Below are 16,411 nucleotides of genomic sequence, written 5' to 3' on the forward strand. Positions count from 1 at the left end.
GCAATAGAGGCTCCGAAGCTTTGGTTGTTCCACATACGCAATGCATAGACCTGTCAGCCATAAAAAAAAAAAAAAAAAAATTTTGGAAAAAAAAGCGACTTGGATAACTTGTATGCCTTCTTTTGTATCAATGTACCAATTGTAAATAATGCTGATCAACCTTTGTAGAGAATAGTTTATACAGCATATTCTATTATTGCTGATTCTCAGTGAACTATTGTTTTAAAAAAAGGAAAAAAAAAGAAATTTTTCTATTTACACCTTATATTTTGTTATGCTGTCGACCCATGGCACTTTAACAAAACTCTGTGGGTTTTGCATAGCTGGTCAGTCATGGGGTATATTAAATACTGTTGTTGCACAGAAAAGAATTTGCACCTGCTCTATTGTGCTTTCCTACTACAGATTTTAGAACCTTTTCCAGAAGACTTTTGAAGAAAGCATGTCCAATCATTCTAAAAGAAAAATTATATGCCATACTTGTAGAGTGGATTTCTTTTCTATGATCCATATTTTGTAACACTAAGTATTTCCATTCTTTGTCCTGCACCTTTACGTATTAGCACTATCAGATAGAATTCATTCCATGCTTGTGATAATTGTAAGCAGAATAAATGTCTAAAGTAGGTGTAAATAGTAAATTCTATGGCTTACAGTTTTAAAAAAAAAAAAAGAAAGAAAAACAGAACAAACATGTATCGGATTGATACTGCCATGGTTCATCACCGGGCCTGGAGATATTCTCTAGTGAGGGATTGTATTTTTTGTTTTGGGGTTTCGTTTTTTGGGGGGATTTTTTGGCTTTTTTTTTGTAACATGGCTTTGTAAATAAAATAATTTATATGTTTGTAAGAAAAATGTGCTATTGTTATTTATTTTTATATAAATTAGACATAACTGATGCTGTTGTTCTTCCAAGAGCCCTTTTTATTAGTCCTTGTAGATTTGGGTTTGTCTTTTCCTGCTCTGTAGTAACAACCCACAATTCTGCAAGAGAAACCAACTAAAAAGACAAAGAGATTGCATTGTAGCCTTTCCAAATGGTAAACTTGTCTGTTTCTGACCTCTTTCCCAGTGAAACTAAATCTAACCATTTTTTGGTATCAGGATCAAATCAGAATGTATAGATTTTTCCAAAAATTATAAGATCATGGATTTGGGCCTAGAAGGGATCTACTTCTAGGTCTTCTTGTCCAGTGGCCTCATTTAAGTGATGAGAAAACTGAGACCAGAGAGTTATTTACCTGAGGTCACACATGTAGTAAAGCTGGAATTTGAACCCAGGCCCTCTTGACTCCAAGCCCTCTTCTCATTACACTGCCCCACTCTGATGCTCAGCACAAATTAACAGTTGTAGCCTAAGCTATAGTTTATTTAGGCAAGAGAACCCTTGGGAAAATTTAAATTTCTAGAATTTCTTTAACATTTACCCCAAGAGATGCCTAACCCTGAGATTCATTAACTCCAATACTGAATATGTTACAGCAGAGAATATTGATGAACCTCTTACCTGACTTTCTATGACTATTCCAAATTCTTTGGGGCATCATGACTAATTAATGCCCATGTCCCCTGTTTGTGGTGTCTTGTGAAAAATTTTGAACCTTAATAGCAAAAACCACATTGGATTCCTATCATAATCTGAGTCTCCCAGTGAGAGCTTTTGTACAACGTTGAAGCTGTAGGTCCAGAAAAAATCTAAGTCAAACACAGAAAGATGGCATTTTAGTCTAGGCCTATTCCTTAAATGGCTTGAAGTAATGTTGTCATATACATGTGTCACCTGAAATAGTACAGTTCTGATGTTGAATTATTTTTTTTCTGATTGTGAATTCCTGAAGATGTGTGTTTAAGTCAGTATCTAAAGAACTGTGATTTCATTGGTTACTTCTCCTCTACTACAGAGTACCACGCCTCTTTGGCTTAGTAGACAATCTTTACGAGTGGCTGTGAAGTTAATTTTTTAGCACAAGTCTGCATTTATCTGTATTACATTTTATCTTGTTAAATTTGGCCCACTATTCTAGCTTGTCAACGTCTTTTTGAATCCTAACTATCATACGTCTATACCTCGCAGGATTATGTCATCCGCAGATTTGATGAGCCATCTTTGTCTGCCTCCATCCCTTCCATGTCATTGATTAAAAATGGTCAACGGTGCAGGAATAAGGACAAATTCCCCAAAGCAATCTACTAAGACACTTTCTTCGAAGTTGATGTCATAATATTTCTTTGGTCCTGCCATTCATCCAGTTCTGAATCCATCTAATGCTGCTTCCAATCCATTTGTCTCCATTTTGTCCAAAAGAATAACGTGAGAGGGTTTGTCATGCCCTTTGCTGAAATGTAGGTAAACTGTATCCACGGTCTTCCCGTGATCTACCAGTCTGAGAAACATGTCAGAAACAGAAATGAGGTTAGGCTGAAATGATCACTTTTAAATGAAACTGCAGACTCTTAGCACCATTTTCCCTTTCTAGACGTTCACAAACCATCTTTATTAGTATCTTCATGAATTTTGCCCAGACTCAAATCAGCTCCCTGGTTTTGGCAACAAGCACCATAACATTCCAGTCTTCCGTTGTTCAACCACCAGATAAACATTTGCCCTTCTCAAGTCTTAAGGCATCTCCGTCATTTTGTTTCTTTCCAAAAATCACTGATGGTGCTTCATCAGTCACACCCATCAGTCAGGCAACAAGCATTTATTGAGCGCTTATAATGTGCCAGGCACAGTGCTAAGTGCTGGGACCACAAATGCAAGCAGTTTTTTAGTACCACGGGGTATAGTTCAATCAAGCCAAGTCATTTGAACGTGTCCAGGCCACAGAGTTGCTCTCTTACTACTTACTTCCTTAGTGTGGATTTGTACTCTCGAATAAACATTTTTATTCTGTCCTTTCTAGTCTAATGGTCATATTCCCTTACTGAGAAAACAAAAACAAAATTGAATACAGTTCTGTTTATAGGCTGTTGTTCTTGATCATGGGCCCCTCCACCCCTAGCAGTTCTCACCCTCTACTCTCTTTTTTCTAATACAGACAATCAGGCCTTTTTTTTTTTTTTTTTGTTATCCTTAACATTTATCACCAATCTCAGCTTATTATAAGATCCTTAAGCAAACATGTAAGCCCTTTGCATTCAGCCTCCATTATCTGCCCAATGTGTCTTTTAAATCTAAGTTCATCTCTACATTCATATCAAATTCTTTCAAACTGTTTCTTTATCAGTTCTTTACTGGAACTGCGTTTCCCTACATCTAAAGAACATTATTCTGGAGCATTTCTAGTCCCTCCTGTGCTGACTTCCTTTAGAGAATTTAAATTCAAGAGATCTTCATTCTTTCTCCGAGTCTATTCAGTTTTGCTTTCCCAAAATCCAGAGTGCATATCAGAATATACTCTGCTTTCCTTTTCTCCTCTATCATGAATTTAAAGGGTTATTTTGCCTCCATCATTTCAAATTTAGCCCCCAATTCCCCTTTCTGTTTCCTACACATTTAGAAGGATGAAATTATTATTAAGATAAACCAAGAGTTGAATAGATGCCCTGCTTTTGATATAGAAAAAGATCCAGAAGACACAGAGAAAATTGAAGTCCCTTATTACTCTGTCATTTTCTATGCCAAGCTTTATGATGTGGTTTCTGAATTCATCCATTTCTTCATGTCCAAGTGATATTGTATATTCTTTTACAAAAATATTGTTTTCCATCATGTTTCCCTCTCATTCCTGAATTTCCTCATGTGAGTATAATTTTTAATATGCAGTGCTACTCCACTACCCCTTTTATCTAGTCTTTTCTTTGTTAATAAGTCATACCCTTTCAGAGTTATATTCTCAGTCATGAGACCTATTCCACTAAATCTTAGTGATATAAGGGGGACTATGGGTATGGAATATTATATATAGTCAGATAAAGTTGGTATATTGGTTGGTTTTGCTGAATTGCCTTTTTTTCCTTAATTTTTGTTACAAGAAGTGATTAGTAGGGGAGAGAGAAAGAATATATTCAAAAATGCACACAGTGTAAAAAATAAATTAAAAGCAGACCAGCAAAAATAAGATTCATTTTTAATAGATTTTTTTTCATCTGTTACCTATGTGGACAAATTGTCTTCTTGCAGTAAGATCACTAATCCAACATGTTTAATATCCATACTTTCTGTATGTGAGAGGCAGTGTAGAATAGTGGACAGAGTCAGGAACAACTGGGTTCCAGGCTTTATTACTTGCTGGCTGTGTGACCCTGGGCAAATTGGTAAACCTCTCGGTGCCTCCAGACAATTTTTTCTAAATCTGTAAATTGTGGAGCAAGTGTTGAACTTCATTTGGTAGAGAGAATTTCCTTGCAAGAAGCTCCCTACAAAAATGAAGCCAGTCGAAAAAGAAAACTGTGCAGACATCTGAGGCCCGGAGTTCTTATCACTCTTCTTTTCTTGGATTTTTGTCTCCAAATTACAGAGACTCCGTCCCTCCTGCTATTCTTCCTTCGTTGCAGTTGCTACTGTCTGTGGTATCCTACTTGGTAGATAAAGGCAGCAGTTTTTATTCTCACCCTCCCTTTTCAGTTCAAAGTCCTCTCAATCAGATTTGCATCATGTGGGTAAATATATATACACACACATATGTGTGTGTGTGTGTATATATGTATATATGTATGTGTGTATATATACATATATGTGTATATATGTTCATATAAAGTATATGTATATATTTTTAACAAACCCCCTTGCTATTAAAATGCACACGTGGGTGAGGAAACCCTTTTATGTAGAACATTAGCGTGAACCAGTTTATTAGATTAGTTGTTAACCCAGTACAAAATAATCAAGGGATACACAGTATGACAGATACTTCTTTCCCCCGGGGGGGGGGGGGGGGAGGAAGGGATAGTGGGAGGTGTAAAAGCAGGGGGATCCCAAACAACCAAAGAACAGTTCAACAACTATTTATTAAAGTGCCTACTAACTGCAATGGCAAACAAAGGCAAAGCAAATAAATACCTGATGCTTTGAGGAGGAAGAAGGCTGTAATAACTAGTGGGACCAGGAAAAGCTTCCTTAGGAGGTGGCACTCAAGCTGAACCTTGAAGAAGACTGAGAAAGGAGTCTAAGAGCCAGAGACGAGGAGGTTATGCATCGGAGGCATGGGGGCACAACCTGGGCAAAGTTGGCCTTGGAGAACAATGGCAAGGTGGCCAGTTAGGCCACTGTGGTGGAGGTGAAGGGCAGCGAGGTGAAATAAGTCTGGAAGGGTAGGGTGAAGATCTTTCAAAGCCATGCCGATAAGCTTGGATTTTATCCTGAAGGTGATAAGGAGCCAGTGAAGATTTTCTAGGAGGGATAATTACACAGTCTGTCATGGGTTTATGGGAAGATTATTTTGACAACTTTGATAGGGTAAATTGGAACGGAGGTCATAGGATCAAAGATTTAGAACTAGAAAGAACGTTCAAAGTCATTTAGTCCAACTTCCTTATTTCACAGAGGAGGAAACTGAGGTCCGGAGAAGTTAGGAGAGAGACTAGAAGCAGAGACACCAATTAGGAGGCAATTAGAATAATTTGGGCAAGAGGTGATATGATGTAAGAGCCCTGGGAACTAAAGATGAGAAAAAAACACCTAAGACAAATTTCACCTACTATACTTTGCCATTTTGCCCAAGATCTTGTCCAGTAAATCAATATTTTCCCTTCTTTGTATAATGGAAGACTAACAACAAAATGTGAAAGGACTTGCTCGGGAACCACAAATAGCCAATATAGAGCTGTCAGGGGAAAAAAAAGGCGGGGGTGGGGGGTGGGGAGTGGGGAGACTATATTATTACTAGGCATCCATTTTCTTTTCTTTGTTTCTAAATATTAATGTTTTATGGATGCCCTTTGTTTTTCTATCAGTCATTTCCAGATATTCGATCCCTTTCCCCCATCTGCTGACACCCTTGCAACAAACACAGTAGGTCAGTAAGCATTCACCATACACAAGCAAACCTAAATGAGTCTGACGGAATATGTAACATTCTGAAACCATAGTACCCCATCTCTCCAAGGAAAAGAGAGAGGAGGACTTCCCTTCATCTGTCCTCTGGGGCCAAGAATGGTCATTACAATCACACAGCATTCAACTTCATTTTAGTTTGCTTTTTGTGCACATTATTGTACTTATTATGCATATTGTTTTCCTCTTTCTACTTATGTCACTGCATTAATTGATGAGTCATTCTGTGTTTCTTAATTTTTATCAGTTCTTAGGGTACAATATTCCATTACATGAATATATCACGATTTGTTCATTGATTCCCTAATCAATGGGAACCTACTTTGCTTCCAATTTTTTACTACCACAAAAAGTGTTGCTATGAATCTGTCAATACATACAAAGTCTTCCTTTTTGTCTTTGGCCTCCTCTGGTTAATGCCTAGTAGGGGAAACTCTGGGTCTCAGGATATGCAGTCAACAACCATGTGAAAGAGTACTTCAAGTAACTAATAGTAAGACAAACACAAATTTAAATAACTTGGAGGTTTCACCTCACCCATCAGATTAGCAGAGATGACAAAAAATGGAAGCAGCCAGTGTTGGCAGGAATGCAGAAAGGCAGTCACACTGATGTTGCTAGGAATTAGTCCAACTTTTCTGGAAAATAATTTGGAATTATAGGGGGAAAGCCAGAGGCCCCTTTTCCCCCATGGATTCCCTGATAGTATTTGAGTAATGCTAAAGCGTTTTGGGACATATGGTCAGGAAAATCTTTCCACTCTGAACTAGTGGGAGTGTTTCACTCCTTAGAATCTTTCTCCTTCAATATAACTAGTTACAGAATTTTAGAGACTGAAAGGACCTAGGGAGCAACTCTCCTCATTTTATAAATGAGAAAACCCAGGTCTAGAACAGATTCAATAGCTAGTTGGTGGCTGAGCTGGGACTAGAACTCAGGGGTCTTGCCTTCTCTTCCCGTGTTCTTTTTCCTCCATCACCTGGTCTCCTGCAGAAGTAATCTAAACTCCATTTACAGACTCTTCTTTGTAAGGTATTATCTCTAAGTGTTTCTACGAAGATATTTTAAAATATAGTTTGCCTAACACTTGGTTGGTTCACTCAGACTTCAGTAACATCTACAATTTCTATGCTTTGACTATTTCTATGCATCCAGTAGAATGTAAGCTCCTTGAGGGCAGGGACTGTTTTGTTTTTGTCTTTGTATCTCCAAGGACCTAGCATAGTGCCTGGCACATAGTAGGCACTTAATAAACGTTTGTTGGATTGAATTGAATTGAATCGAGAACTTTTTTTTCCCATTAGGCAACTGCTGCAAGCTTATTTATTAGGTTATCTCCTGTTTTCAGATTTGCTTTGGACCTTTTCAGAACAGATTTGATAGTTCTAGGTTTTTAAAAGAAGTTCCCCAAAATATATTTAGTTAGTTCATTTTTTATTCATTGCTTTTCTACAATGTCCATTATACCAGAAAAGTTAATGAGATTATTTTAAAAAGGCGGAGAGGCTTTACAATTAAAGTCAGTTTTGACTTACTCTTAGAACCACCATGGGAAGCTGCCACCTAAATTGGAATTTCAGAGTTTGAGGAAAAGATTCAAAAATGCAGGTACTGATCTTATCATTATAATGCCTAGTCTAATCACCACTCTATTGCCATGTATGTTTAATTTTACCAGCTATCCAGAGGACACAGTTCAAAATCAAAGGAGTTAAATCAAATAACAAATACAGTAATAATAAAAGGTCCCTCCCCCACCCCCACCCCCCATACACACCTGGAATACACTCATAAGTTTCCAACCACCACTGAAGGACAAAGGCAGAAAAGAACTATAGCCAGTGAACTTGCAAGTTCTCATTGGCATAATTTAGACCTTTTTCTTTGCTGCTGCTGGCACATGTAAGGGTTGCAACCTTAGTTCTCGATAACCACCTCATTGGTGGAGGAGGAAGGGAAAAGAAGAGAACATTCCTCGTAACTGCCTTTAAATCTCTCCTTGTGAGCCTGTGCTCCAAAAACCCATTTGGGGGGTCTGCTGTAAAAAATAAAAAACAAAACACAGAAGCTGCAGAGGTTGATGTAATGGGGCCCACCCCAATCCAAGTTCCTTTCAGACTGGCTTGCAAATGAAGCTAGGAACAAGAACAAAGACTAGGTGAAGCAGACGGGCCCACATTCCTGCCTTTATTATGCCTGTCTGCCAGCAACAAAATCATAGATCTTCGTTGTGCTACCTTTCTGATGGCCCAAACCCTGCTGGTCTCCTTACTTATATGTTTATTCTGTTATTCAAAGTGCTCTGTGTGGGCGCTACATTTCATTGATAGCTTTCTAATACTTCATTGAATAGCAAAAAAATCATGAAAACGGTTATCCTGGAAGCCTTTGCTTCCTTTGCACCTTTAGCAAATACAACAAGATCTTGAAAATTGAGATTTGAGTCATCCTAAAATAGGATCTCCATTTCCTCTCCACTCACCCCATTTCCCTGACTAATGTTCCCTATAGTCTAAAAAGCCTTTGTATTCCAGAGCGTTCCATGATAGAACAGTAGATTGAGAGGAAGGGATTGATATAATCAAGGACATAAGTTAGGTGAACGCAAGTTCCAGTACTTTTCTTTTCAGAAAACAAGAAAAAATAACTAGGTATTGGATGTAATCAATCTTAATTCTTACGAATTTTGACTACAGGTTATATTCAATAAACTAGGGGAAGAAAACCAATAACCTTTAGGAGGGAATGGGGCCATACCCAGAAAGTAGTTGTGAATAGATCAGTGTTTTTAGCATATAAATGGTGCCCTTGTCAGGTCCTGGTCCTTATCTTATCTGCTGTTGGGTACAGTGTCTTCCACTATTTTCATTGGTGATCTATTATGAAAAAGAGAATGTGCTTTTTAAACATGGAAAATAGAATCTGGATTCAAAGTCACCTTGGTAACCTAGAAATAGGCTCAGAAACAAAGAGATTTAAATGCCAAGAGAAATAAGGGATACACCTATAAGTAACTAGGGGTGAGCATTAGAGCTTTGCCCCTAAGCAGGGAATTGCCCTAGGACAGGAAAATTTACCCTAGGGTGGAACAATTAAAGGGATGCTAATAAGACTACAATCAAGGAAGGGCCAGGTGGAGAAGCAGTCCTGAGTTTAGAAGCACCCCACCTAGGTACAGCTAGGAGGTGAAGTGGATAGAGCACCAGCCCTAGAGTCAGGAATTAAAATGTGGCCTCTGACACTTACTAGCTGTGTGACCCTGGGCAAGTCACTTACCCTCAGTGGCCTAAAAAAAAAAAAAAGAAAGAAAAGAAAAGTCCCCTACCTCCCTGCCCAGGGTTGAGAGGGAGAAGGGAGTAAAGATAAGAACAATGCCAGATGCCAGGCCTTCCTAGCCTCTGCTTCCAGATCCTGGGAACCTGGTCTTTCCCTGGATTTTTTGCTTTTCTGGGCTTCTCAAACTTAAAACTCAATCAGGAGGACCAAGTTGAAAAATACAAAAATCAAGAGAGCAATAATATCTCAATAAAAGAAAGGATAGCCCAAGATGGCTAAATTTGGATGGAAAAACAACAATAATAACAGAAAAGCTATTAGGCTCATCAATTCAAAACTGGCATCTCCAACCAAGCTTGGCTATAGTGAGATAGCAGATTGGGAGAGGGCTTGGGAAGCCAATGGAGTACAATTAGAGAATGTTAGATTTGAAGGTTTGAACCCAAACTCTACCACTTACTGTGTGACCTTGTCACTTGCCTTCTCCCGACCTCAGTTTCATCCTTTTGTGTATGATGAAGGGAGAGAAGGAGGCAACTCAAAAAATTGCTTGGAGTGCTTCCTGGGCTAAGGATCTGGATTTCTTAGCAGCTTTTCTATAGAATCTTCCACAGGGGCAGGGACCAGAATGTGAGAGCGTTTCAAACAGGGCAAGGCAGGGAAAGAATTCCCCTCCTGAGAATGCCTGTGCACCTCCTCTCTCCATGCCCAGGACTTTTTCTTTCCTTGGATGTTTTACCCTCTCAACCTGCTTAAACTTTCCCAGGAGAATGAGGGTGGAGGTTGGGAGATGATGAGCTTGGGGTTTGGGTATACCTGGAAGGATGAAAGGGGCCCCTCCCTGCCTAGCTGCCAGTCCTGAGTCACGAAACCATAAGCCATTGCTCAGGAAAGGCTGGTGCCTCTTGACCAGTGAGGGAAGACATAGTTCAATAACCTAACAGAGGCACTGGCCTACAACACTGGAGAACTGGGCCCCAGTTCTTCATCTGCAACTAACTCTAAGACTCCTTTCTTTCTCTGTATATGTTGTTTATCCTTTGTTTTCAAAAAGGACCAATGACAACACCCAGTGATGTCTTAACTCATGCATGAACTGGATTTAAGTGAGATAGAGTTGGGAAAAGTCTTCAGCCTCCCTCTCTCTTCCAGAATCATCAAAGTGCAGTAGCCAGACAAAAGTCAGGACGGGCAATGGCCAGTCTAGAGTTCTTCAATCACCCATCTCCCCATCTCCAAGCCTTTGGAATGTTCTGCCCCATCTCTGCTATTTAGTTTCCCTGGCTTTGTCCAAGACTCAGTTCAATTCTGATCTTCCACAGGAGACCTCCCTTGATGCCCTGAAGGTATTAATGCCTTCCCTTCTCAGATTATTTCCTATCTACTCTATATATCATCTATGTACCTAATTCTTTATACATTGTCTCTCCCATTAAACTGTATTCTCCTTGAGGACAATACCTGGGTTTTTGGGGGGTTTTTTGTTTGTTTTGATTTGTTTTGGCCATCATATCCCTAAGTGTTTAGCAAAGTGCCTGGCACATAGTAAGCATTCAATAATTGCTTGTTGTCTGATTGACTGAATTGTGATCTCTGCTTCCTTAGGCAAATCACTTTCTCTCTTAGGATCTTACTTTCCTTCTCTCTAAAATGAAGGCATTATACTAGGTGTACCAAGGTCTCTTCCAGACCTAACATGATATCTGGGAGAAGTGGAGGAAGAGGGATGTGGAGGTTGGCTTCAAGCCCTCTTATAGCTACTTCCCCAAAAGCACTTAAGTATGAACAACTAATTTATTCTCTATAATCAGGTACTAAGGTTGGTTTAAATAGGAAGCAACCTAATGGCTTCTTTCTCTGTTTGGAAGGTTGTGGTAGGAGAGCCTTCTTGTGATGACCCGGCAGTATCTGTCTTCCCCACTTTGGTGTGGTACCCATCCTCCCACAACACCAAATGAAGGTTCTTTTCAGTCAGCTTGCCCAAGGTATACAAAGTCCTAGTCACAGTTTTCTGCACCTGGGGAACAAAATCAAACCAAATAAATGAATCATAGGGAAGGACTTGCTCAGAATAAATAGGACAGGCCTAAAAGCATCAGTCAGTCAAAGGAAGAGGCTCCGACCATGAGATAGCAATGTGACATCAAAGCTCAAAGAGACCATGACACTGGGTTATATAAATAGGAATACAGAGCATGGGAACCATGAGGTATTCTCCCCATTATAATCAGCACCAATCTTGTTATTGAATCAACCCCAACCTATTTTCTAGACAGTTCCTTCTAAGAGCACTACAGCTGGTTATGTACTCCTGAGAGAAACGATTATTTCTCTCTCATATTAATAACCAATTATTGAATTAGGACCAGGATTTTTTCAGAAGCCTGTAGGTTGTTCGGTTCTCTGAAGGACATTGCTGATAATGAGACTGGATTAATTTTCTTAACCTTCTTGTTCAGACCCCACCCAGGTGCTGAAGCCCTCTGCTCAGGTTTGGGTGGAGGTAAATTCTTTAATTAAATTGTCCAAGGCTGGGGGTGATTTGGAAGTAAGTGACATGATCAAAGTCAAGTCCCTTAGTCCCTCATTTAGAATAGGCCCACCTCTCATTATAATATTCATTCTCTCTCATTACTTATTCACCAATCAGAGTTGATTGCCACCCTCAGGAACACCCACCCTTCCAAGGGCATATAAGTATTGAGTGCTTCCCAGGAAGGGACTTTCAAGAGTGTCACTGATTTTTTATTAATAACATGCTAGCATTATTAATAAAATGACTAATTACCCAGAAACTGTGTCTGGTTGAACTTTTAAAAATCACACTCCAGAACTTAAAAAGAATGTGCAAATTTAATTGAGAGCTAGAAGAGAAAACCTTTTATTATTCAGCCAGGAAAAAAGAAGGCTAAAAGTTCACTTATAAAATCTTCAAAAATATAAAATATTACCACACCAAGGCTCCTCTGCAATTATTTTTTGTTTCCACTGAGAAGAAATGAAGAAAAAAAAAGGTTTAGATTTCATCATGATGAATTTGTGTTAGATAAAAGGAAGCCCTTCCTGATGAAAGTAACTAAACATTGGCCTGGATTACAGAAGATCATTCATTGTATTGTTTCCTTCCCTGGAGGGCTTTAAAAATGGAATGAAATTCACAACTGTCTGGGTTGGTTAAAGCATAGTGCTGCTTAACATGCTATAATTAGTGCCTCTGAGAAATTTTCCATCTGTCACCATTCACTAGTAAAATTTATTTTGGTTAAACTCAACGTTGAATTTAGAATTTAAGTTACACTGAAAATCTTGGGTTCGTAATAGAGTTATAGATACCACCTTAGATCTTAAGGTTTTTCTTGGCAAGGTGGTCCTTCTCCAGCTCATTTTACAGATAAGGAAATTGAGGCAAACAGGGTGAAGTGACTTGCCTGGGGTCACCCAGCTATTAAGTGTCTGAGGCTGGATTTGAACTCATGATGAGATCTTTGAGGTTTTCTAATCTAACCCCCTCAATTTATAGATGAGGAAAATGAGTCTCAGAAAGGTTAAATAACTTGCCCAAGATACTATGGCTAATTAAGTTATTGATTAAGTTAGAACTAGAACTAGTTCTACAGGTCTTCCAATTCAGTATTCTTTTTACTTATTTGTTTCTTTTTCCTTCTTTTAAACTTTTTTCCTAAGAAGTATGCAGCTTAGAATTCAGATTAATTGCAATCAATCAGTCAGTCAACAAACATTTATTGAGCGCTCACTACTGCATTTCACCGCATAATTGTCACAGATTTTATGCCAAATTTTTTGTAAGACAGTGGGTGCAACCATTATGTGAAGCTTTAAAACTGTGCCGGTATTACTTAAAAATCATTTATTACTAAACTGTCTTTGGTGCAAGATTAGGATGCATGGAATACTCATAAATATAAGTTAAAATTGGGAAGATGCAAGTCTTAACCAAATTATGTGACTTACTCATGGCAGCTTCGCCACCGCCTGCTTGCCTGCTCCTTTTTTGTCTATGATTCTTCATTAGGTTGAGTGACAATACCATTAGTATCGCAGCACTCTAAACAAACCACACAAGTTGGCTTTCGGAAATATACTGACAATGCCTGTGGGCTGAGAATTCTAGGCTCTAGACTCACAAGGAGCTAGAGTTAAATGCATATCCATATGCCACTGGTGAATACATTGCTTCTCTATTTACCTTTTAAGCAGCATGACAAACAGAATGATACCATGCTATGATTATGCAATGAAAAGTTATAAACGAATTTTCAGATTAAAAAAAAACAGGGTGCCACGTATGCAGTGGAGACAATTATGTGTTGAAATATGGTATGTAACAGGCAGCTAATGCTAGAAAACAGATGAGTACAGAGACTTCTAGCCAAGATGGCTGCCTAAACAAAGTAAACCATCAAGAACCTCCATGCATACTTTAGTAATAATGATCAAGAAATCCAATGAAATGGATGGACTTCTTCCACCCAAGAACTCCACAAAAAAATCAGACAAAAGTCCATGCGCAACAGATACATATTTCCTGCAGGATTCCATGTCCAGAAGCAGAAAGAGTTAAGGCCTCCCCCCAAATCCCCAGGGTGATGGGAAACTTACAGCAGGTACCTTAGTAGCCCTGGGGAATGGCGATGACTAATAGAGGCAAGGCTGTGCTCAAAGTAAGACATCCAGGTTCTTGGGATCTGAGGTCCCCAGCCCTCTATCCTGATATGCCATAGAGGGCCCCAAAGACAAGAGCTTTGAACCTCGAAGACCCAGGGGAACTTTACTCTAGGAGGTAGAGGTCAGCACAGGTACTCAGGTGACCCAATGCAAGATCAAACAGGGCCAACCATCTCATGCCAAAGTGCAGTAAGAGGCTAAGCCTGGTCATGGCCCCAAGTCCCAAAGGAACTAAAGCTATAGAGATGAGTGAACTAAAGAAGACATTGAGCAGCATAAAAAGATTACTATAGATCTAGTGATGCCCAAAAATCCAGCCTAGAAGGAAAGAGTAGCTCCATAACAACTGTATGCAGAGACCCAAAGAGAAAAAATATGGATTTTCCACAGCAACTGCATGAATATCTAGAAGAAATTAAACAAGAAATTTAAAAATAAAACAAACATTCTCGAAGAAAGCTTAGAAAGGAGAGAAGTCCAAGTAACAGACTCCCTGAAAACCAGAATAGATGAAACAGAAATCAATGACTCCCCAAGACAAGAAGAAATATTGGAACAAAATCAAACGATTGGAAAAAATTGAAGAAAATGTGAGATATCTGATATTAAAACAACTGATCTGAAAAATAGGACAATGAGAATTTAAGAAACCACAATTAAAACCATAATTTAGCATGATTTTAAAAAGAATTCTAGACACTGTGTTTCAAGAAATCATACATGAAAACTGTCAAGACCTATTGGAACCAGAGGACAAAGTGAAGATGCAAGGCATCCATTGTTCACCTCTCAAAAAAAAGAAAAGAAAAAGAAAAATTCCAGGAAAATCAGAGACAAAGTTCAGAGCTTCCATTTCAAAGAAAAAATACTGCAAGTATCCAGAAAGAAATAGTTCAAGTACCAAGGAACCAAATCAGGATCACAAGAGATCTGCAGCATCAGTATGTCAGCCCATACCAGCTTGCAAGAGCCATCGTTAAAAAAAAAAAAAAAAGTCCAGGAATTTTGCAAGCTAACAGTTATTAAACAGTCATTATTAAAATTAAATTCTATAAATTTGAAATTAGATAAAAACAAAAACAGAGATAATATTCAAAATTCATCACTTCCTATTTATTTTGCTACATCCCATTATTTCCTAGGTTCTTGAGGTTACTCACATCTATTGTATCGGTATGGCAGAAATACCATATAATGATTATCTGAAAATTAGGATGATTACAGTACATGTAAACACAATATTTAGGTTGGGGCTACCTTATTGTATGAAGTCAAGTTTAATCTGCTCTCTTTGGACATAGCACTCTTAAAGACGGTTCTCTAAGCAGAGACGGACCTTTAGCTCGTGGTTACGGCAGAAAATAATCTATGTTTTCCATCATCCCAACTGAACTGAGGCAATGATTTTTGTCTGAAACTACTCCCATAATTCACTTGGAAGTCCATCCTGTGGCAGGGACACAAAAGTCTACCTGCCTGGGTATTGTCCTCAATTCTTTTTTTCTCTTTTTGTCCATGGTATGTTATTTGGGATTTGAAAAGAAAAACCAAAACCTAAACCCAATCCATCAACACAGAAGTGATAGCATGAAACAGCATTTGGCACATGCCAGCAGAGCTCCACTAGATGGCATCCGGACACTTCTTATTAGCTTCCCAAAACACTTGTTTTCCAGGAATGTTTCCTCCTATGGAATCAAGGATCATTGAGACATCCTTAAAATCTGGGGCAATGGCTACCTTAGAACATCTTGTGAAGGGGAGTTTCAAACACGACCACTTCTTTTTCAGAAAAAAGAAAGAAGCACAGACTTCCTGGACAAACACAAACAAAATGATAACTGCCTGATAATCTTTCTTCCAGTTGTAACCATTTACAAATACCAGGTAGAAATGTTCTGTGTCACTATATATGATTTGCTTCAAATGCAATATAATTTACGGGAAACTGAAAGAGTTGCAATGGATAGAATATCTGCGAGTGGAGTCAGGAAGACCTGAGTTCACATGTGACCTCAGACACTTACTAGCTGTGTGACCCTGGGCAAGTCATTTAACTACTGCCTGCTTCAGTTTCCTCAGGTATAAAATGGGAATGGTAACACTACCTACCTCCCAGGGTTATTGTGAGGGTACTTAGCACAGAGCCTGGCACACAGTAGATACTTAATAAATACTAATTTCCTTCTCCCTCTCCATGAAAATTTAAAGGCAGCATGCAGTAGTGAGTGGATGGAGTCCTGGATTTGGAATCAAGAAACCTGGGTTCAGATCCCCTTCTGCCACTAACTGTTTATTGTCAGTTAGTCAATAAATATTTATTAAGTGCCTACTATGTGTTAGGCACTGTGCTAAGCAGTAAAGATACAAAGAATGGCAAAAAACAGTCCCTGCCCTCAAGGAACTTATAATCCAATGGAGGAAGACAACACAGAAAAAGGACCATGGGCA

Source organism: Vombatus ursinus, unplaced genomic scaffold, assembly GCF_900497805.2.
Source record: "Vombatus ursinus unplaced genomic scaffold, bare-nosed wombat genome assembly UNPS02014830.1, whole genome shotgun sequence".
In the NCBI taxonomy this organism is placed as follows: domain Eukaryota; kingdom Metazoa; phylum Chordata; class Mammalia; order Diprotodontia; family Vombatidae; genus Vombatus; species Vombatus ursinus.